The sequence below is a fragment of the Taudactylus pleione genome, unplaced genomic scaffold, assembly GCF_031769625.1.
Source record: "Taudactylus pleione unplaced genomic scaffold, aTauple2 ptg000018l, whole genome shotgun sequence".
Taxonomy (NCBI): domain Eukaryota; kingdom Metazoa; phylum Chordata; class Amphibia; order Anura; family Myobatrachidae; genus Taudactylus; species Taudactylus pleione.
In genome coordinates, this window is record NW_028284420.1 from 15,963,764 (window position 1) to 15,988,750 (window position 24,987).

The 24,987-nt window shown below is 42.7% G+C and overlaps 1 protein-coding gene across 5 annotated transcripts in view; it reads left to right on the forward strand.

The window, feature by feature from the left end:
* The first annotated feature begins 1,110 nt into the window (after nucleotides 1-1,110).
* The window catches only part of OSBPL2 (oxysterol binding protein like 2), a 214,866-nt gene continuing 190,989 nt past the window's right edge, over nucleotides 1,111-24,987 (forward strand). For 4 of the 5 annotated variants that reach the window (XR_015869405.1, XR_015869392.1, XM_088442733.1 and 1 more), the window contains exon 1: nucleotides 1,111-1,215. The gene's annotated coding sequence lies outside the window, so the exon portion shown is untranslated. Of the gene's footprint in view, nucleotides 1,216-5,904; nucleotides 5,929-24,987 lie in introns of those variants that run through there. The other variant, XM_088442729.1, reaches the window with a different exon arrangement.

The window sequence follows — 24,987 nt, forward strand, 5'->3', positions numbered from 1 at the left end:
TGACTTTGTATAAATGCATTTAGCACACTTTGGGGTCTATTCATTAAGTTAGCTATTGGGGTCTGAACATACTAACTCAACATGAGCGCTGGATCAATTCATCATTGCTTCAGCGCTGAGACAGCTGATCTGAAAATCAGCTGTCTCCCCGAAACTGTGAACCTTTTCACTACACTAGTGTGCATGCGTGACCTGCAGGTCACACATGCGCACCTGAGCCTCAGATGTCTGGTGGAAGGAGCTGGACAGGTACAGAAGGATCCTAAAAGGATCCCTCTTCGCAACCAAGTAGTGGGTTGCAAGCCGCGAATGAAGGCAAACACCATCTGAAGATGGCGAATGCTCCCATCTTGATGAATTCTATCCACATACTAGTGTATGGGGACAGTGGGCCATTCCACATTCCGCAAGAGGAAGGTAAGTAGGAGATATCTGTGATATCTCCTGCTTTACCTACTTGATGAATGGCCCGAAAATTTAATTTCTGCAAATGCTGGTGAAAATTGTCACCTACTTTTGTAGAAACTAAGTGATGATGAATAGACTGCTTTGCATTATACAGTACATGTACACACACAGTGAATACATAAACATATATAAATTGGAATAGCCAATGTGGGAAAAAAAAAACCCTTGGCGGCACCAAATTATAACTTGCCTCCAGGCGTCTGGGATGAAATTTATGCCACTGACTAGCATTACATCATCAGCGACAACGTCCCATCTGATGTGCAGCACAGCTGATGGGACGACACTGGCGATGTACATGCACGCGGGATTGTGGCGCACTTTAGACGATATGAACGATATGTTGTTTCGGTCGACGTTGGAACGCTATCTCGCCCAATATACTGTCTAATGTGTAAACTACTGACAATATACTGTTTAATGTGTACCCGAAGTAATTACGCCACATGCTGACGTGTGTCACTCTCACTGCCTCCACGTTGTGTAATAATAAATTCTGTGCTAGATAAACTATTTATTTGATATGTACATAAAATCCAGTGTGTGTGTCTGACATCAGCTCACATGCTCTCAGTCCGGCTCTGCCTCGTACACCCGCCTACTCCCTTTCCACACCTTTTTACTGGAGCTCCGAACTGACAGTCTTCAGTCGCAGGGCGCTGATTGGTGGTTGCGGGTTGGTTGGGCCTGGATCGCACTTCCGCCCGGGTGTCAGTGGAGAAGCTGAGCCCTAACTAGCAGCAGCAGGTAAATAACAGGCCGGAGGGGGCTGCTCAGCGGGCGTGCAGGGACGGGGGTCTCTGGGTGTGGGGCTGGTTACCGTTGGTAGCGAGGTCATGTACACTGAGTTGTGTGGTGCTATGCATTGGGACATGTACCTGCACTGTGTTACCATAGCTTACAGGATTTGACTCATGTCCTGATTATTCTAAAATGGTATACACGTACTATGTAATTACACGTCTAATAATAACATCATTACACCCTGTGTTATATAATCGCACGCAGTGTGTGATGCCCTGATGCTTCTGATTACATTCAAGTACACGTTGCAATATTAAATTAAAATGTCATGCCCTGACTTATATGCAATGTCTTCGCATCCATCATTATATCTCTCTTACACGATGCATTCATGCTTAGATTAATATAATATTCTACCATCATGCAATGTGTTATATAATGTTATGTCATCACTGAATGGAATGCCCTGATGTTTGCAATTATGTTCCAATACTTTTGTATTGTATACTGCAGCACTAATCTCACACTACATTAACCTCAGCTTGGTATCACTCTGAAACTTTACCTGTTGTCCTTACATTCCTTGCCAGTGCACCATCATTTAATATTGATACTCCATGCACTGTTATATGCTATCATATAATTAAGCCACTTATTGTCCTTCTATTTATATTTGACCTTCTATAATTGTTAGTGTTCTTCTGTACAGTACCTCATCATGTCTGTATGTTACATTATATACTGTTATTAACTTACTAGTCTATCATACACTTTTATATTTTAACCTTTTTTACATATTTGTTTTCTTACTTTGACCTTTCTATTGTATATAGAGTTTCTTTTGTTGTGGTGTAAAGCCCTATATCTAATTAACTTATATATCCTATATCATATTTACTCATATACTTTATGGTGTGTAATGTCCTTATATACCAAATTATATTCCCATATTGTATCATGTATAATATATGCTCATACACTATGTAATGTCTCTGAAACAGATTTATTTCATACATTTTATGCATTTGTTTTGCATATTTTATGCCTGCGATCCAATTATGTCGATGAAATGCAATTTCTGCTGAAGCTTTTTAATTCTGTATTTATACGTTCTTCTTTTAAATTGATGTATGAAATAGTATTAATTTAATATATATTTAGGAGCACCCAATAGTGCATATTTCTATTCAGCAATATAACTTGCACCTCTGCTAGTAATTGAGAGTCACAAATCCCTGGGTGGCTTTTTGGTCATGTGATTCATGCTTGTTTACCCAGTTCATGTGAAAAGCTAGCATAGGAAAGTAAACCTGATAAACTGACAGGATTTGGATAATGTTTTGTAATATAGGGCGCCTGCAAAGTTAGCTGATTCTGAAGCGCTTGATCTCTTATCCTGCCAATATTACCTTTACATCTTGTTTGCACATGTACTAAAACTACTCTCCATGTCAAAACCAAATGGTGGTTATTTACTAGTATAGGCACAAATATAGTGATCCAGGACATCCACTCAACACTTATTTCACTTTTTGTTCAAGCTTGCAAAGTAGGTATATGTTGATATGAGTTGCTGCACTTGTGTGTATGTATATGTGTATATATATATATATATATATATATATATATATATATATATATAATTATATCAGTTATTTATATAGCGCACACATTTTACGCAGCGCTTTACAAAGAATATTTGTCCATTCACATCAGTCCCTTCCCCAGTGGAGTGTACAATCTATGGGCTCGATTCAGACCCACTCGCTAGATGAGTACGCTCGCACCTGCATATGCATATATGAGTAGGCAGGCGATCGCATGGCAAGGCATTTCGCACACCCACTATGTCTTGGCGTGCGATCGCTTTGTGTATGCAGATGCCCACCAGCCTGTCTTAAGACGCCCACTTGCGCACGTCATCTCCAGGAAGTGTATGCAACCATCGGTTACCATCGGATGCGATCGCAGCGCTTGAGGCTGAACATACCCTACCGCAAGCACTGCGAGCACTTCAGTGTAAAAAAACAGCCATGTGACGTGTACTATGACGCTGCCTATAATTTATGCATGCCTCTGAAACTCATGTTTGCATCTCCACTCCTCCGTTTCTAGCAGCCAGCCCCTGTCACCACCCATAAATGGCCTCTCCTGTCACTCTGCTGGCAGTCTATGCGCAGTGAGTGAAAGCTTCCTGATCTCTCGCAGTGGTTCGCGCATGTGCACATTGCGAAAATCGGCCAACTACGAGCGAACGCATCCTAGCGAGCGGGTCTGAATCAGGTCTTTTGTTCCCTACCACATGTACACGCGCAAACATATACACACACACTAGGGTTTATTTTTGTCGGGAGCCAATTAACCTACCAGTATAGTTTAGGAATGTGGGAGGAAACCGGAGCACCCTGAATAAACTCACGCAAGCACAGGGAGAATATACAAACTCCACACAGTTAGGGCCGTAGTGGGATTCAAATCCACGTCCTCAGTGCTGTGAGGCAGTAATCTAACCATTAATCAGATCAAAAAATTCTGGAGATCACATTGTATGATTTTTAAATAATTTATTTGTATATTCTTGCGGAAAATAAATATTTGGGCACCTACCAACCAGCAAGAATTCTGGCTTTCACAGACATGTTACTTCTTCTTTAGGAAGCTCATCTATCCTCCACTCGTTACCTGTATTAATGGCTCCTGTTTTGAACTGGTTAACTGTAAAAAAGACACCTATCCACACCCTCAAACAGTCAGACAGCTCTCTGGTCTTGGCCATGGTGGAGAGGTTGCAGTCTAAGGACACCAGGGACAAAATTGTAGACCTGCACAAGCCTGGCATGAGCTATTCAACAATAGGCAAGCAGCTTGGTGAGAAGAGATCAACTGTTGGCGCAATTATTAATAAATGGAAGAAATACAAGATCACTGACAATCTCCCTTGACCAGGGGCTCCATGCAAGATCTCACCTCGTGGGGTATCAATGCGCTTGAGAACGGTGAGGGATCAGCCCAGAACTACCCGGGGGGACCTGGTCAATGGAGCTGGGACCACAGTCACAAAAGTTACCATTAGTAACACACTACGTCGTCATGGATTCAAATCCTGCAGCGCCCAAAAGGTCCCCCTGCTTAAGCCAGCACATGTCCAGGCCCATCTAAAGTTTGCCTGTGACCATCTGGATTATCCAGAGGAGGATTGGGAGAATGTCATGTGGTCAGATGAGACCAAATAGAACTTTTTGGTATAAACTCCACACACCATGTTTGGAGGGAGAAGAATGAGTGGCATCCCAAAAACACCATACCCACTGTGAAGCATGGGGGTGGAAACCTCATGCTTTGGGGATGCTTTTCTGCAAAGAGGACAGGACGACTGATCCGTTTTACGGAGAGGATGAATGGGGCCATGTATCGTGACATTTTGGGGAAAAATCCTCCTTCCCTCAGTAAGAGCATTGAAGATGCAACGTGGCTGGGTCTTCCAGCATGACAATGACACCAAACACACCGCCCGGGCAACTAAGGAGTGGCTCCGTAAGAAGCATTTCAAGGTCCTGGATTGGCCTAGCCAGTCTCCAGACCTCAACCCAATAGGAAATCTGTGGAGGGAGTTGAAAGTCCGTGTTGCCCGGCGACAGCCCCAAAACATGACACATCTAGAGAAGATCTGCATTGAAGAGTGGGCCAAAATACCTGCTGCAGTGTGTGCAAACCTGGTCAAGAACTACAGGAAACGTTTGACCTCTGTAATTGCCAACCGAGGTTACTTTACAAAGTATTGAGTTAAACTTTTTGATTGTCCAAATATTTTTTTTCAGACAGAATATACAAATTAATTGTTTAAAAATCATACAATGTGATTTCCGGAATTTTTTGTTCTGATTCTGTCTCTCACAGTTGAAGTGTACTTATGATGGAAATTACAGACCTCTCATCTTTTAAAGTGGAACAACTTGCACAATCGGTGGCTGTCCAAATACTTTTTTGCCCCACTGTGTGTGTGTGTGTGTAAAATATATATATATATATATATATATATATATATATATATATACAGTGACACACACACATATCTTAATCACACTCCTACACCACTTTACCATACATACTTTTTGCATAAATACAAATTTCCAACTATACATTTGTGTTATGTATTCTGTACTGGGCTCTCATTTCAACTTGTTTTTTACAGGAATTATGTTTGGGAGAAAAATTATCTTAGAACAGGTGGCTGCAATTAGGTTTCGAATTATTTGATGTGTGCACGCTATTTATTTTTTATTTTTTGGTCTGCTTTCTAGTGAAATCGCCAGAGTTCAGAAAAATCTACGTTGTGTATGAAACAGCATTGATTAGTTCTCAGTTTATGTTGTGCTCAGTAAATGTTTGCTAGGCTAAATCAGCTGATGTGGCCATTGCTCTATTCCACACTTTCAGATATCTCTGCATGACTTTGGAGTTTATATTGTGCATGGTATAGTCTGGAAATAATGAGTGAGAGAAAATCAATGTATAAAGTAGCACATTGGTTTTTCTTTTTTTTTTTATGAATGGGTATGAAATACCAGTGGCTAAAATCATGACTACGGAAGCCCGACAGGACAAGATCCCGGGCCGGAAATCTTGAAAAGTGTTGTTTGGAGAAAAGTCTCCGCGGATTCGGACTTTCCGCCTGTTTTCAAAGTATCTCAATATTCAATTCCAGGACGATTTTGCGTAAGTGGAAAGTCAATGCACTGTAATAGGCGGAAAAGTATCTGTTATGAATATCATTAGAAAAAAGTGCAAAATCGTTATTTTGGGGTGCAAACCTGGGGAAACGACTCAGAACCCTTGGGACAGCCTCCCAAAGGACATATCAACAACAACAAAAAAATAATAATTCCATCAGAACACCCCAAAGAAGTACTTTTCGTTTTGGGGGCGAAGTAGTAGGTGGACAAATGTAAAAAATAGCCAAATAGACTTCTTGGGGTGCTGTAAGGAGAGGCCAAGTGTTTTTGAGATTGCAGGTGCATGTATGAGGGTGGTTTTTCACATGTTTTTTACAAGTTCACTTTAGAGACATAAAAATATGCTAGCACCCATTTTCAAGTACCCCAAATTTGACTACACTACTTATTTTCACCAAAAAATGCTGTTTTATGCCATTCTTCACCACTTTTGCAAAGACGCTAATAAGAAGCAATTTAAACTACTTAAGTACCCCATACACTTTTATTAGGGTTATTAGTACATGCCTACATTGATTGCAATGTAGTTAAGTATTGTAAGTGCATCTTCTTTTTTTGTGGTACAGACTGATTTCCCCAATTCTGACAGTACTTTCTGCCTGTTCCGCTTTCCGGTTTTGCCTGTTTAGGAATTAAATAGGGCGAAAAATGGGGACACGCACGGAAAGTTTTCGGCTCTGAAACAGGCAAAGGAGTCGGACAGGCGAAACTTTTCTGACTTTTCGCCTCTGATTGAATATGGGCCTAGGGCTGGTAAGTACCCTAACCCTCCTTTAGTGGTGCCTAACTAAGTCCCCCCCCCCCCCCTGGGGGGGTGCCTAAACCTAACCCTCCCTTCCCGCACCCTAAACCTAACCCTCCCGGGAAGGTGCCTAACCACCCCCCACCCCCTGCGGCTAAGTGCTAAGACGCCTGGACTTATCTCGATCGTTCCGGCATCCTTCAGTATTCCGGCGCCGGGATTAAGATAGGCGCGTGCATTTCCATCGGGCTTTAGTTGTCGGATGTATGTTTGTTTTCCAAATTTTGGTGTTGTGTATATCTGCCCATAATTCCTAGAATGTGGTTTAATCCTTTACTCTGGTTCTGTGGAATAATGTAGTATAAACTAGCTATGGGAATGTGAATTCTTTCTATTTACGTTTTACTGAATAATTTATAGTGGCGGATGTTTATACTGCAAAATGCCCACCTCACTATAAAGGATGTAGTCAGGATCCTTGCGGTGACAATCCCGGCGGTCACAATACCGCTTGCAGAATCCTGGCTATGAGTTTTAGGGTTCGGCACTAGGGGGGGTGTTGGGGTTAGGCTGCCAAAGGGGACGGTTAGGGTTAGGCTGCGCGATAGGTGAGTTAAGGTTAAAATACTCACTAAAATTTGTCTGGACTTTGACTGTCAAGATTCTGCTGCTGGTATTGTGAACGTTGAGATGGTCACTGCCAGGATATCGTACCCAACCCCTCTATAAACCAGATGAGTGCGCTGTTTGGGTATTGTTCAAGTCAGAGGTTCTCAAACGCGGTCCTCAAGGCTCCCCAACAGTTCAGGTTTTAGAGATTTCCGTGATTGAGCACAGGTGGGTAAATCAAATTGACTGAGGTACTAATTAAGTCACCTGTGCTCAACCATGGTTCTCTTTAAATCCTTGAACTGTTGCTGAGCCTTGAGGACTGTTTTTGGAAACCTCTGGTTTACGCCCTATACTGTAAAAGCTATTGCGTTCGATTCAATTAAGTATGATGCTGAGTAACCCTAGGAGGGAGCCCATGGAGCTATTCAATTCACCGCGCTGTCTGGTCCGACAGTTGCCAGTTAAGTCAGAGAAGGCCGGTACTATTCAGCAACGTGCTGAATGGAATCAAGCCTATAGACTTCTGTCTTACAGGGATGAGCTCTAACTACAACCCCTCCCCCCCCTCCCATACTTCATATGTTAATAGTATTGTGAAAAGCACATTAAATATAGAGATTCAATATTAACATTTCTTCCAGTGCTTTCTATTAACGAAGGGCTGTGTTTATAATTTTAAAATGCCTTATTTAGTATGTGTAAATCCGTACTATATATTTTATTGGTAAAAGGGCAATGCATGGAAAATAGAAAATCCATTTTCCCAATTTTCCCATATACGTGACTGAGCCCTGAGATCAGGTGTCTATAAGCTTCATCGATGGCCTACATTTTTGGCTGTTTCCATCTAGAATGTCATAGCATAACTGATTGGGACAGTGGACCTCATTCAGAGGCGGTCGCTCGGGAGCGATCGGTAGCACCCAAAGTGATCGAGAATATACAAAACGAACGTTCAGTCGCAACGCACATCGTAAGCGCGGAAACACCCACAACAATGAAAGCACACCTATCTCTACTGCCTAATTCAGAGTCGGTCGCAGGCGGCAACCTACGTCAGCACGATTAGCACCTGTTACAGTGTTAATTGCCTACAGACATCGGTTGAGGCAGAAACCATCGCCTGCACTCGCAATGCTTAAGGTAGACCCTGGGCTACTTTTAGCACTACGAGCAGTAGCATCGTTATTGCAATGAGATGACGTGTGTGATTACTCGCTCAGTAATATATGCACGCCCTTAAAGCGCCCTTTTTAAGGTCAACCACGCCTGCGTCCGCACCACCACACCCCCGTTCACAAGCACCTTCCCCTGTAACCACCCACAAACGGCACGAAATGTCAATCTCAGCTACGATCTCATAGTGACTAACGAGCAAGAGGATTGCGGTCGGAAAGACAGGCTCGCGCACGCGCATTGCCATGTACACGCATGCGCAGTTGTAAAAAAACGTCACTCGCTACGACCAATCGCTCCGTGTGACCACCTCTGAATGAGGTCCAGTGTGTGTGGTTGGGGATGTTTGAAAATCTTTATCAAGAATACCTATGGAGATATTTAATCCTTCATTATTTGGTTTTCTTCCTTGATTATAACTAGGGAGTTTAACTGAACAGTCTGAAAAAACACCCAGCCTAAAATCTAATTGCTATCTAGGTTCTGTCATGGACTTTTCACCTCAGGACGATTCCCACCCACCAGGACTGCTCCACTTTTACATAGAAACTGGATGCACCATATAAAAAAAGAGACTCTTGCAGCTAAAAATAAGAATATATTAACTAAACTTCAAAATGAAGTAAAACAGTTATCTTAATTTACACCATTTTACTCTTTTTAAATAAATAATAAACTACCTGTATTAGTTAGAGTTTTCGCTGATTATAATTACTGGACTTGTAGTAATTATAAGTTTCATAAAGTGCTATTATTTTCCCATATTTACTTGTATAATGGACTTAAATAAGATATATAATTGAATTACACTTCCAGGGGAATCCTTCTCTCTCCTGGGAACAAGTCTTTGATAAACTAAAATTGAACAAAGCCTATTTCTGGAGAAACATGCGGTGACGTGTCCCTTTCTGCAGCGCTTGGGGGCTGCCCGGCATGTCCGTAAGCGCCGGGCACGCCCCCAAGTATGACGAAAAGGGGACGCGTCTTATAGACATGCCTCTTTTCATGACCACGCCCCCTTTTCGACGCGCGCACAAGGTTGCCCTGTTGCCGGGGCTAGAGTGAACACTACCTCTGGTACCTAAGTGTCGGGATTCCGGCGTCGGCAGTCTACAGCCGAAATTCCCGCTGTCCGGATTGAACGTATACATATTCGTTATTTTGTTTGAATTATATATTGCATTTTTTTCATGTACTACTGTTAGTACTGCAGCTGTTTATTGTTGCCTTTCTTATTCAGTCTCCATAGTTTTGTACATTTTACTGTGCTACAAACATTAGATACTATCCCCAAAGTGTGCTTTCTTGGAATTGTCCTTGACTCCTCCCTCTCCTTCAAGTAACACATTCAGTACCTCTCCCAGTCCTGCTCCAGGATCATTCCCTTTCTCACCATTGAGACACCTAAGACCCTCATCAACACACTTGTCTTCTCCGCTGGACTACTGTAACCTCCTCCTCTCTGGTCTCCCTGACTGCCACCTCTTTCCACTCCAATCTGTCCTCAGTGCTGCTGCCCAGCTCATCTGCCTCCCCTCGCCTGCAAGACCTACACTGGCTCCCCCTCCCCTTGAGTACCCAATTCAAGCTTCCCACGCTCTTACAATGTCCTCACTCAATCCTCTCTTACATACATCACTGACCTTATCTCCCTTTACACTCCCCACCACAAATGAACGCCGTCTCTCCTGCCAACTGATTACTTCCTCCCACTCCTGCCTCCAAGATTTTGCCCATGCTGCTCCTTACTTCTGGAACTCTCCCCCTTGCCCTATCAGACTCTCCAACCATCTACAAAACTTCAAACTGGCTCTCAATACCCACATCTTCATCAAAGCCACCCAGCTCTTATTCTCTCCCTATCCATGTCACCCCTGTATGTCTGCTCCTCCTCCTTAAGAATATAAGCTCTCACAAAGAGTCCTCTTCCCTCGTGTGCTTTTCCTTCCCTTACTTATACCAGCATCTATTCTATACTCCCTACAACAGCACCTAAACTTTTGCCACCCTGCTGCTTTTTTGAGTATTATGACTGCTGTTCAGCAATGTTTATAAACCGCGTCCTTGATGTGCAATGCTTTGTACTGTAAAGGTGGGTGCAGATCGAGTGATCTGCAGATGATGGTCGTTCATACACACTGAACGGCCATCATCTGCTTGTCCCCTCGGGTCCTGGGGGGCGGGGGCCGGTGGGCGCGTCGGGGGCGTATCCCGTCCTCAACGTGGCTGCCGCTGTGTGTGTACGGGCGGCCAGTACGGCGATGTTCACCGACATATCGCGGGTACACACTGGCCAACGGGCAGCAGATACATTGGCCGATCAATTGATCGGCCAATGTATCGGTCAGTGTGTACCTAGCATAAGTCACTGTTTTTTATGTACTTGTAAGGCTCTGTGGAACCCTTGTGATGCCATATAAATAAACGCTAATAATATCTATTACTAAGTGAGGCATGGTGTTGTTGAAAGCCCAAGTATAACAAAGCAGAAAGGAAAAACCTTAAGGTACATGTTAATTGCTGTAAACTTGATAGTACACTGCCCTATATGCAAGAGCATAAAACTGAAAAGTCTATTCAGTTGTCCATAGGACTACTTTACATGCACTGCTTTTTGGGGCAAAATTTGCATTAGATCTCAGTAAACCTTCAGCTTTTATCTGTCTAATGCAATTTAGACAATAAAAGTAAATGTCTGGTTGCTATGATTTGGTGCAAAGCTTATGATGTGCTCTTATGGAGCCTATGTGCAGAGTATTGGGACCCTATCTACCTAACGTGTAGGGCTGCACTTGGTGCTGTGTATGTCCGCATTCTTTACACACCTCTTTATGTCAGCCAAGGAAGTTGGAATAATCTGGCAAGGAAAAAACTGCTGTATCCCAAAAAAATGTTGTTTACCTCAGAACATTCCGCAATGATTGTGTCTCGCGTATGTAATGTGAGTTCATATTGGCTGTTTTGTTGTTTTTACAACTTTGGTTTTCAGATGTAGCCAGAGCTTTCTCTTTTATGCATCTCCTAACACTTGTTAGTGCTCTTATAAACTGTTAAAGTAGCATAATATTTTGTTTTTGGAAAATTAAAAAATTGATGTTTATTTAATTTGAAAACCTAGGCCGATATCCTATTAGCCCCGAACATTATTTGGGTGCAGATGGACCCTCCCCAGGGCTATCCAATTACCCCCAGAAATCCAGCAACTATCGGGGATTGCGTTTCACCAGCCTCAGGCAGGCAAACCAAAATCTCCAAAACCAGCCCCGTTTTCGTGTTGGCGATTGCGAAAACACACAGGTTTCACTAATCCTTTCTGTTTTCAAGCTTCTTGTTACTCTTCTTTTTTTTTTATGGATTTCCTGAACCCGGCATAAATTAGGCTAAATGAACTTTCACCATTTTATGTTCACTTGACATTTAAATACCATCAGCTTTAAGGGTGCCCATATACACTGCCAACTTTTAGGCCCAATTATGCTGCTTCTTTGCTGCAGATCCAATTTTGTCATTTTTTGGGCTGATCACATTCCAACATCAATATTGGTAATTATTTATACAGTACCCACATAAAAGTTATTTTGTCTTTTTCAGAAGACATTGTACCCAAAATACATAAAGAGGTGCTTTTTATTGAAATTGCAAGAAAGTGAACTAAAAAGCATATGTGTGTTTATTTTTTGTCCTAACCAAAATAGTTTGTGGTTCTTGCTTCAGCAATAATTCATCTTTCCAAAACAGCAAACAGATGCACTCTGCACCTAGGTTTTAATAATATTTGCTCTTGAAAATGATAATGCATTTTTTTGACTGTGCTTGAATGAAATGCATAAAATGTGTAGGAATACTATGGTAGCCCAACAAGGCATACCGTTTTGGTAAGTAGCCAACCTAGTGCATTATTTGAGATGGACTCTTGTGAATTGTATTGGAGATCTGGAAATAGGACACCCCCCCTCATTTCTGTAGTATAGTGTGTTGCTGTCTGGTGCTCACCTAATAATAACTACAGATGGGTTTAATTGTTTGAAAGAGGGGACTTTCTTCTTTTAAGTGAGGGTTCCCCCTAGTGTGTAAGTGTCAGAATGGGGGAGATTGGGCACATTAAGTGAACTCTCCCATTAACCAGTTCTACTAGTATTACTGCAATGCAGGTTATCACCAGAACATACCAACTAAGGGACCACATAATTTAAAAGATTGGACCCCTCTTTCATAATTATTTTTGTGGTGCAAAGGACTTTTAAGTAAGCTCCCTCCTCATTTGAACCACTACTGTACTTGAGTCCCACTCATCCTTTGCAGTAAGGATATCTCTCATTGGGCTTGAATCAATTCAGCCTGATGCTGAATAGCCCCGGGAAGGAGTTCTCAGGGCTATTCAATTCACTGCGCTATTTGGTCCGACTAAAGGACTTCTTCTTGTACCCCTCCTGAGGGTGCGAGCAGAAATTCGATAAAACTGGCGGCCGCACGGCTGTTTTCAGGCACTAACAGCAGAGCTTGCTGGCACTTTAGTCAGAGAATGCCGGTTCTTGCGATTAGACACCCGTGTTAAGTTGCGAGAACCGGCATTCTTCGACTTAACTGGCAACTGTCGGACCAAACAGCGCGGTGAACTGAACAGCCCCAGGAGCTCAGCATTGCGCTGAATTGAGCCCATTGTCCGCAACTCACAATGTGTATGGGACCACAAAAAAGTTTATTTTTTTTAAATAGATTTTCATCAGGACAGAATACATTTGATTTTAATGAAGAGTACTTCTAACAATTAACTAGAGACCGGTGGATAATTTTCTTTAATAGCATGTTATATGTGAATTTTTGGTCATGACTTACCTAGGAAGATTGTTCTGTAAGTATATTGTTACCTATACTTGGTTAAGGCAATCACATTTTAGGATAAATAATTATTTATCCAAGGAAATAGTAGCACCATAGAGAAGGCATGGTGGAGGCAGCTATTCAAGAGAATGTAACCTATCAGTTTAAAAAGAACCACTTCAGTTAGGCACTTCTGTGACCTGTTATTGTGGATTTGTCAGATAAGTGTGCAAAATCAGGGCTGACAAATTACTATTTGCAGATGCATCTTGTTAAATACAATTTAAAATTGGTTATGTGCCTGTTTGAAATCAGTGTGTTTTGCCTGAAGTTTACTTTCCCCATTTCCTGTATTTACATGTGTTATTAATTATACCCCTTTTCCACTGCCAGCAATAACTGCACGTGAGCGCACAGAAACCCAGGTTATTTTGCTGTGTGAAAGGGCAGGCTTGAAATAAGCCAGGTCAAGTGACCCTGGTCACGAGCAGGGTTGAATGCGGGTTCAACTATGCTCATGTAGCAGTGTGAACAGGTAACCTGGGTCGATGCGACCCTGGTCCCATTCTCTGCAAAGGAAGAGCCGGCGCTTGGAGATGAGATTATCTCCAAGCGGAAGCTTATCACGTGATGTCGATGGAGTACCCGGCATTAGTGCTGGGTTGAGCCGCCTGTCTTGACAGGGGTCTCAGCTGGGTCGCACCCGGGATGGGCGTGTGAACATCATCCCGGGTGCGATCCGGCAAACTAGCAGAAAAGGGGCATTACAGTGAGATACAGGTTGAGTCTCCCATATCCAAAATGCTTGGGACAAGGGGTATTTTGGATATTGGAATATTCCCTATTTTGGAATATTTGCATAAAATTATTAAATATTTTGGGAATGGGACCCAAATCTAAACACAGAATGCATTTATGTTTCTTATACACCTTATACACACAGCCTGCAGATCATTTTATAATATATTTTCAATAATTTTGTGCATCAAAAAAAGTGTGTGTACATGCATGAAATTAATTTATGTTTCATATACACCTTATACACACAGCCTGATGGTTATTTTATACAAGATTATTAATAATTTGTGCTTTAAACAAAGTTTGTGTACATTTGAACCATCAGAAAGCAAAGGTTTCACTTTCTCAGTCATGCTAAAAATTTTCCGTATTTCAGAATATTTGGATATGGGAGACTCAACCTGTATTGACAGCCCTGCTTGGAGCCCATGAATATTATGTGGTTGAAGTCACTTAATATCAAACTCCACTTAGATCCAAAATATAGAAATGAGTGGAGTTGCAGGGGATGTAGTCAGGATCCCGAGCGTCAGAATGCGGTTGGTCACAATCCTAAGAGATTCCGACAGTAAGTATTAGGGTTAAGCTGCATACACACTGAGATGACCGGCAATCGTGCTGATGTCCAGGGTGTTAATGAACGACAGACCAATCACTTGTTCTGTCCTTCCTTAAAATATATTAGGTTGCTTGCAATATAGTCAGATTTGATGTGCAGCATGTCATACCTGACGACGTCGCTAGCGACCACGGGTACGTGTATAATGAGCGTACACACTGTGGGTGATTTGTAGGTGATTTGTCTTCACAAAATGGCAATTTGGCCCAAAATCGCTCCAGTGTGTACCCAGTTTTAGGCTGCTGTAGAGGAGGGTTAGGGTTATATTGTGGAAGGGAAGGCTTAGGGTTAGGCTGTGGGAGTGGTGGGTTAGGATAAGGTTAAGATTTGGGTAGTGGTTAAAATTTGGGTTAAACTACTGATCATAATCAGTTGGGATGCTGCTGTCGGTATTCTGACTGACTGTATCCTGACTGCTGGGATCCTGTACCTAACCCGTTAAAAATATGCCACCCCATGACACAAAACTAAAAAATATGTTTCTCACACATAACATCTAGCTAACACATTGCTATTATGCCTCAGATACATCCGTTAATAAATGTATAAGCAGCATAGTCACTTTGAATAAACAAAAATATTTGAATGTCTTTTTCACACCAGTAAAAACCATGTACTATTCATACAGCAATACATAATGAAATAATAGTACTCACTCTCGGCTGCACTGCTGCTTGTTCAAACGCCTTTCATCATGGGCAACGTGTCTTCTTTGCCATTGCTGTATAGACGAAAGTGACAGTGAAGGTCATCTTAAACAATGGTTTACCATCCAGTTCTCCATACACAATGTGGACTGTTCTACAAGTCGTTCATAGAGAGGCAGGAAAACAAACTTCATTTCAATGTTCACCTTACTGTTTTAGCTTCCGTAGAGCAAGGATTATTGACAAAGGCACTGTCATTTGATCGGATGGCGGGGCAGCTGAGTGTAAGTAATATTAGTTTACCATGCTCTATCCATAAGCATTACACAGGTCATTAAGCAATAAACAACATGTGTCCTTTAACCACTTGCCTGGCACAGTGGTATCAGATAGGACCACACCAGGCTGGGCTTTCCCTGACATGGTCGTATCTGGTACGACCAGTCAGAAATGCCCACTAGGTGGCTATGGGAAGCTAATCTTCCAGCAGCCGCCTACATCAGAGTGACCACTTGGTCCCTCTGCAAGCATGGCTGCCATTACAGCGTGTCCCAATCACCTACTGGCCACAGTGATCGGGCACCGTCGGCAACCCCCTCCCGGCGCACTGCCGTAGAAGCAGCATGTAGCCGCCGCCAGCGGGACACCCTCCCGCTGCGGCTCCGGAACTACAGTGATCACTAGTTGATCACTGTGTAGAAGAAGCAGCAGCGGCGGCTCTGGTAGCTGCTGCTACTGCTATATATCCGGGCCGCCAGCGGGACACCCTCCCGCTGCGGCTCCGGAACTACAGTGATCGCTGTTATGTACAGGAAGCAGCAGCTGCGGCTCTGGCTGCTGCTTCTGTGTACCCAGGCAGCATAGTGGCGCCCCGCACACTCCCTCTGGCCTCAGCTGCTCCTCCTCCCCAATGATGCCTGTTTTTATAAGGGCCATACTAGTTATACATATATATATAATATGTGTGTGTAAGCAGGAGCAGTTATATATATATATATATATATATATATATATATATCTCGCAGAGCCTCTGATTAGGGATGACAACCGATGGTCTGACTGAAAACGAGTGGTTTGCCATTGCTGGTGGCCATCAATGTTGCACCATCGATGGCAACCATCAATCAATGTTTAGGAATCATTGGCAGTTGTGGTCTACACAGATCTCGACCAATTGCTAAACAATTGATGGCTTCTAACGATGGTTGAACCATCGATGGTACAACTGTCAATGGCCATCACTACAGTTTAACATAAAAGTTGCTATTTTTATGGTATACTGTGTTTTAAAAAAATTTTTTTTTAAAATAAAATAGTGATGGATAAGTTTAAAATGATGTTCTTGACCTAATTCAATCATAAAAGAAACCGACAATTTTGGAACGGTTTTTGGAAAAAGAATTTGTCAGTTAAGTAGTTAAACAATAAACAAGAATAACAACCTGTACGCCAAATGCCAGCTACAATACTAATTGTAGGGCATTTAAATTCATACAATTATATGAATCCAAGAATCAAAAAAATACATAGTCTGTGCATGATGGAGAGACCTGCAAGGCTTTATACCCATTAATTCAGTTTTTAAATTGTGTTGAACTAATATGAAGTCTTAAATAAGAGTTGTATTGATTTGATGGTTTAATTCTACACTTGCTACACTTGTTCGTACTGCGAGGCAGGTTAGAATTGATTGGGGAATGCGTTTGATAATGAGCTTGCTCCCCCTGGTTATGACTGCAGTCATTCTAAACTTTGGTCACCGTTAGCTTGTTAATATTTCTTTAAAGGTTTCTTTTTCTATGGTTTGCACTGAATGTGCCTTTATTCACTTAAGATCTACTTTGTGCAGCTGACTCATTTAGATGAAGAGTTTCTTCTATAAAGCTTGAGGGTTTAAAAACTCCATTGCACCGTGGTAATTGTCATGATATGCGCTTTTAGCAATTTTTCTAGACCTGAGGCCTTCCGCTAGAATTTAAAGTCCTGTGATGCCCTGCTAGATGTTGTTTAATGAGGACTGTAGTTGCTTGCAATTGTCGTTATCGGCAGATTGACCAGCATGTTCAGACGATTGATGTTGGAAACGACCAGCGGAAGTACGCATCGCACGTAATGTCTTTCATTATCGTAATTAAGGTACATATGTAGAAGAAAAAAAAAATTAAATAAAATTTTATATATATATATATATATATATATATATATATTTATCATTTTCATACACCAGTGACTTATCATGGAAACACAGCTTGGATTGCTGTAAATATAGAGATCATCAATTGCTATAGTAAATGTGTTTTCCTCAATAGACCCAAAAATTTGACTCCGAAGGTTATTGATCCATTCTTCACATCAATATCAGTATGTAATTTATTAGTCATCCAGCTGTGTTGCTTTGCAGGGAACCAAGAGCAGTCACATCATACCTTACTTGTTTTAAGCTTTCTGATATTCATCGTGACAAATATTGCAAATTGTGTTAAACTATAAAACATATCAGTAAGTTAATGTCTGCAAATTGTTATCAAAGACAGTTCTTGGCTCAGTTGTTAATAATCTTCGTAGTGCCAGGAACAGTTGGCGTCTTGTTAATGACAGCATTTGCACTTTGACTTGGGGATAGTATCAACTGCTTATTTATTCACGTCCATTGTACAACTGTACAGCTTTTTGGCTACCATTATTAATTAAGGGGTCAGCAGCATACTTCTGCTTGTTAATGACAGATCCTTGAGGCATCACAGAAGAGTGTATTACATTAGTAGGGCGGAATTCAATTGTTTCCAGCCCCCTTCACGCTCGATGGAGCTATTCAATTGTTGCTCCTGTCGGGCACGATCAGCTGCCAGCGTACATTTCAGCTCACATCCCCAGAGGGTGCAAGCTGAAATGGGCGAAGTGACCCACGTGGTGGCGCCCAAATGGCACTTTTAGCAATCGCCCTTAGCACTTTGGTCGGAGGTAGCCATATTACACAGCTAAACCCAACCTCTATGGGTGAGATCAGTGCGATAATCGGCATTAATTGAATAACGCCCCTCAATCTCCCGTCACTTTAGACGGAGATCGGGAGCGCTAAAACAATTGAGTTCCGGCCGTAGTGTTCATTCTAGCACCCTGCACCTGTCACAACCTATGCAGTTCCTGGGGTGTCGCTCTCTGCTCTGATGCTTCTAGCACACTCAGTTGTTGCAACAAACTGCTGAGATAGAGCCCAGAGTGTGCTAGATGCACTGTAATGGTTGTGATGGTGCTAGAATGAACACTACTAGGTACAGTACCTGATTTTGTACTCTAGCCACCATATTAGAGGTTTTGTATTTTGCTATTATATATAGTATTGGAACTTTGATGTGCATGCTAACAACATGAATTTGTGGTCTCATTATTCTTTACTCTTCTGTTTGCAGAGTCTAAATATCAATATCAGTCTTTATGCTCTATAGATGTAGGCGTCTTATTTACAGGTCTAAAAGTGGGTATACATCCTTGGTCTCTTTTTCCTCTGCATACAGACAGAACAGAGTAAACAAGTCTTGCTTATTCAGATGTGTCCTCATAAACTATTGCTGCAGTCGCGCCAAACAGCCCTTCTCGGCACGCCAGGACCCATTTGACTTGGCTTGCGCTGAGTGTCTTTTTCACGTTCTTTCGTAGTTGCCATATTTTCCAGCACAGTCATTATGTGCTATTCTCTCTACTAGGCCAGCTTTCTCCAGTCTTCACATTGTACAGATGTGTCCTCATACACCTAGTCTCCATATGCCATATGGCGTGAGACGCCTGAAACAAGTGAGCCAAAAGTCCCATGCGACTTGTGCTGAGCATCTTTATCCCATACTTCACTGCTGGAGTCATGTCATTACCTACAGAGAGCACCAGGGACTGCCGGTTACTGTAATGGCAGTGATATATATGTATATGTGTCATATGTATCCACAACATGAGTGTGCAGAGTCTGTGTAATTCAGTGAGTTTATGTGTAAAAGAAAAACTGATTTGTCAAGTAGAAATTAAAACCCATCCGGTTTGCAATATTTATTAGGGGGCTCTGCAGCAATGTGTCTATGGTTGGCTACAATGAGCTGATTATTTAGGTCTCATCTCCTATCTATTTTTGCACATATGAAGTGGAGATTGCGTTTCTGCGGGAGAATCCATGATGTGCGCAGATGCAGCACAATGTGGATATTGTATGATAAAGTATGAACACTTCAGTTACTTAATGTGCCTTATTCAGCTCTTATTTTCATAAAGTTTGATATATCTTAATGTCCGATAGCGACTTGCTCTTTAAATCTGCACAGTGCTTCTGGCTCTAGCAGTGAACATTTTATCTTGTCATCTACACTAAGCACTTACATTAATCACTGATGAAACCCAATGGTATATACTTACTGTGTCCGCACAAAGCTGACTTGCAACCTTGAGTGGACTCATTGACGAAGGACAATCTGGAGGACAATGTGCAATGACGCAGCATATCAGCCTGTTCCCTTGCATGGCAGCTAGAGAGCTTTCTCAGAATAATGTAAATGAAAGAAGTAGCATGTTGTGAAAAGATAATCAGGGGGATAGTTGGCTTTTTTTTTTTACAAGTACATTTCACGTTTGCTTTCAGGACTGTGATAAAATCGATAACTTTATTTTATTGTTTATAGCTTTTATGCATTTTTTATTAGACAATTTTCAGAGCTTCTTAGAACACTGCAACTACAGAAGTAGTGGCAGGGATACAAATCACCTAAATAACAAAGAGTAAAAACAAAAAGTGCTGTGCAAATAAATATTTATTGGTTCCTCCACCAGTGATTAACTGAAATAAAAGCAAAAAAGAATACAGGAATGTAATACATCACATGTTTTAAGCTGGGGACACACCTATACAATCTTTGGCCCGATCACCCGCTATCGGGTGATTGAGCAGACGATTGTAACTGTGGGCCTGATTCAGACCCGGTTGCAAGCGCTGAGCGCTCGCAACTGGGTCGATGGTGGCCCTATCCGGCTCCGTCGTGCGCCTGGGTCTCTCACCAAAGGGGGCGTGCTTTCGATGTTGTGACAGCATGCTCCCTTTGGTGGGCGGGCCGGGGGGGGTGGCTGCCCAGACGGAGGCGTTCACATGAGAACGCCTACCGTTTGGGGGCGACCCCACTTGTGATGTCAGTGGGAGAGCTTTCGGCTCTGTTTGAGCCAAAAGCTCTCTGGGGCTTGTGGCCACGACACCCTACCACAAGGGTCTCATTGCAAGCCCGATGGTCGCGATGGTCTAACACACTTCATACATATGTGGCCAAGTTGAATACTCAGGTAAGGTAAAAAAACACTTTCCATTAATATAATTTTTCCCAGTTCATAGAACAGCAACAAACATTCCATTGGATGTCATAAAAAGAATAAATAGAGAATATAGGGCCTGATTCAGACCCACTCGCAAGCGGCTGTCCGCTCGCAAGTGGGTCGATGGTGTGCACTGAGCATGCGCACGACGGAGGGAGCTCCGTCGTGCGCATGCGCCAGACGCGACGAGCGAAGGAAAGTCCTTCGCTCGTTGTGTCTGATCAAAGGGGGCGTGCTGTCAATCAACATCGTAGGTAGGCGTGCCGGGGGCGTGCCTCCCTGACAGGGGCGTTCCCACGGGAACGCCTCCCGTCAGAAGCCGGCCCACTGACATCACTAGTGATGTCAGTGGGAGTGATTTTGGCTCTGATAGAGCCAAAATCACTCCGGAGCTTGCGGTTGAAAACCTCAACCGCAGGCTCCGGCTCGCAGTTTCGATGGTCGCGATGGTCCCGACCATCGCGGCCATCAAACTGCACGCTCGTATAGCCTGTGGGTGGTGACCCACAGCTAAACGAGCGTCCAGGAGGACGCTCCATTTTCATGGAGGGCGGCCCTCATTCAGAGCGTGCGCTCTGCTCAGAGCGTACGGCTCTGAATGAGGGCCATAGTCTGTATTAAGTAGCTGGATTCTTTAATATAAAAGTTGCGCTTACAAATAGACAATAAAACAGACCATATCACAAATTATGACCATGTGTTCTAGAACGACCTACATAAAGTCCAAATATATTGGGGCTTATTTCACTAGTCTTACACTGCTTAATGCTATTCGATATAATATACCGCTCTGCAGATTAAAAGGAGTCCTAAACTCAACCCACTACTCGCCTGGAACTGAGCCTTGTCGTGGAGAGATATGCCCTGTTATATTTAGATTTCTGGTAGGCATTATAGATCAGTTTTTCTTTTAAACTGTAAGCAATATAGCAGTTAATGGCCTTTATAATGTGCCAGATCTGGTTCTGCCTATATTTTGCATAGCGTTATGGGCCATACGAGCAGCGAGTATGAGAGGAAAGTAGGTATTTGAATGTGATATTTTATGAGACCGTAAACCTCTTTTCACATCTAAGTTGAATTCATACACTTTCACCAGATGTGAACCATGGTAACCTTCTGTCCTCAGTGGCTTTAGTTTGTAGACTCTGCAAAGATTAGTACTCTTGTGAGCACGAGGTGTGCACTGTCACGGCAGTGTGTTCTCTAATAATCCTACATACAATAAGGTACATACATAACATTACATATATACATAATTACAGTGTTCATATTACATAATGTGTAGAGAATACAAAGGGGAGAAGGCTGTGCTAATCAGAGTTTAGAACAGGCCTGGCCAACATGTGATTTTACAGCTTTTGTGAAACTACAAGACCCAGCATGCCCTGCCAGTTTTGATATTAGGGAATGCTAAAATTGTGGCAGGGGGATGCTGGGACTTTTAGTTTCATAACAGATCTAGTCTTCCCCATATCCTGCTCCCACGCTTAAGGTGCCCACACACATAACGATGTCCTCACAATACGATTTTATGGCCAATTTCCTCACGAACTTTCACGGGAGCTCCCTTGCCGTCGTGATCACGATTTGGAGTTAAAAATGTCCAATCTGATTAAAGATCCATCTTGCAGCCAATGCATTGTATCCCAGATTGGCTAATCTGCCCTACAGCATGGCAGATCAGAAGATGCGATGTACGACGAGCGGGGAAGCGCATCGGCATCATGCTCGTGAGTATAAACTCACGATTTGTACTTTTTTTACCCGATTCGTTGTCACGATTCGTCGAAATCGGCCAAATCGTGTAAAATATCGCTGTGTGTGTGGGCACCTTTACTCATTGTCTTTCACTTGTATACCTGAAGAGAGAAGCAATCTATAAACAGTATAGAATAAAGTAATGCCGGCCATACATGGTAAGATTTTTTTCTACGATGTGCACGATTTTGATCGATCTCAATGATCAATTGTGCATATCGTGTGTGGTTTGGTATGATGGCGATGGGCGTCCCCGCCGTCATGCATCGGCATCGTCGATCTTATGGAAAAACCATAAGATCTGCGATCTGTCATGCTGTTAAATAGGTAAACGAAGCATCTTGTAAGATGCATCGTTTACCATTCACAGCAGCGTGAGATGCATCGGACTGAATTTGAAAACGTACAGAGGTGTCGTATGTTTTCAAATTGCCCTGTGTATGGCCCCCATAATCCTCTAGCGGAGTCACCTTGCCAGCACAGGGGCTCTAGCATGTTGGGGTTTTCCATAGGCCTTGAAATATCTGTTATAGAATGACGCAGCTGAAACTATTGGAACTGTCCTGTGTCTGGAATATGACATCTGTCTTGAATCTAATCATAGTAAGGGAACCGGCAGAGTGGTGTGCAACATCTACCGGGAACAAGATTCCCTGCTTTATCCAACTGTAGAACTTGATGTTTGTTTTTTAATACCCTGACAACTTTCATGTCATTAACTTATACCAAAATGTCCCTTTATTATAGTGTAAGTTGAAGATTTCTCAAACTGTCTGTTCTATCTTTCCCAAGTATTCTGGTCACTGAGGCTTATTGTAGTAACTGTGTAGTGACACATTTTTGGCAAACGGATTTCAATCGAAAGCCAACATTCTTTGAGAACAGAGGTTGTGAGGAAACGGTCATTGACTTGCAGTAACCTCCCGGCCTGGGGATTTCTCTTTTGTACAGTAGGAGGTACCTAATTGTGGCTGTCACAGACAGCCTGTTTACTTCACATCACAATCTTTGTGTATTATTTCTTATGAAGTGCTGTACATTTTCAAAGAATAAACAGTACTTTAAAAAGTAATGGACAATGATCCTTACCCAAGGAGCTTACAAGTTTCATGGTCCTTTAGTAGAGAAAGGGGTTGCCCACCTTTGCATGAGTATCACCCAAATAGAATTAAAGTTGTAGTTCTGCAGTGATCTAGTAGAAAAAAGTTTTTTTTTTTTTTTTTTTTTTTAATGCCACTATAATTACAATTATCTTGGACCAAATAAAAAAAAGCATATGCTTAATTGCAATATTAGTAGTGATTGGCTAAAACTGAGACTTAATCCAGCACTGGCACAAGAAGTCATGACACAAACCCAGAACAGTGCACCGTATGACGACACTTTACTTACCTGAAGTCACAGAATTTGTTACAGTGTGATTTTAGCAGTAAAGCTGCATACACACAAAACGATTTAGTAAGTAAACGATTTTCATTAATTTTTTCAATCGTTTTATCTCAGAAAGTTAACAATTTTTTCAATGATTGAACGATAAACGATATCGATAATCGTTCAAACAATTGTGTGTGTATGCACCACTACAAATTAATAAATATTATAAACCACTGACTAAAACCGGGGACACACTATACGATGTATCACACAATATATTGTTCTGGCACGAAACGATGAAAAGTACACATCGTATAGTGTGTATTACCGATCTGTAGTTACCGCCGGTCGTTCATTGCATCGTCCCATCTGCTGTGCTGCATGACAGATGGTACATGTCAGATGTGGTGCAACTACATGCAGCATGTAACGATACATTCCGTCATACACCGGATCGTGCAGTATGTACAGCAAACGCAATTTATCGTTACAAAGGTCACTGGGTTGCACCATTGTATAGTGTGTACTCAGCTTAATGTTGGCAGGGATTTAATGTTATATGTCATAGTGTTCACTCTAGCTCCGGCGGCAGGCAGGGCGCCGGAGCTAGAGAGGGCAACCGAAGGCGTGCGCGCGCGTCCGAAAAGGGGGCGTGGTCATGAAAAGGGGGCGTGTATATAAGACGCGTCCCCTTTTCGTCATACTTGGGGGCGTGCCCGGCGCTTATGGACATGCCGGGCAGTCCCCAAGCGCTGCAGAAAGGGAGAATAGAAGCCGGGCGCATGCGCCCGGCGTCTATTCTCCGGCGGTGACCGGGACACCGCATGTTTCTCCACCCGCGGGACACTGCGTCCCGCGGGTGAGAACGGCACCCGCGATTTGTGAGGGCAGGGCCCTTTTTGCCCTCCTCCTGGAGGGCAGGGTGCTTTTTGCCCTCCAGAAGGAGGGCAGGGTGCTGCGCCCCGCTAAAACAGCCTAGCGGGAACGCTATGTAATGTTCATTATTACTTTCTCTAGTACACCTGGATCTCTCTGTTGCATTTGACACTGGAGATCTCTCGCTTCTCATACAAATGCTACATCCCCTGGGTCTTCGAGACACTGGCCCTCATTCAGAGTCGATCTCTAGATACAAGCGGTCGCTCTGAATAT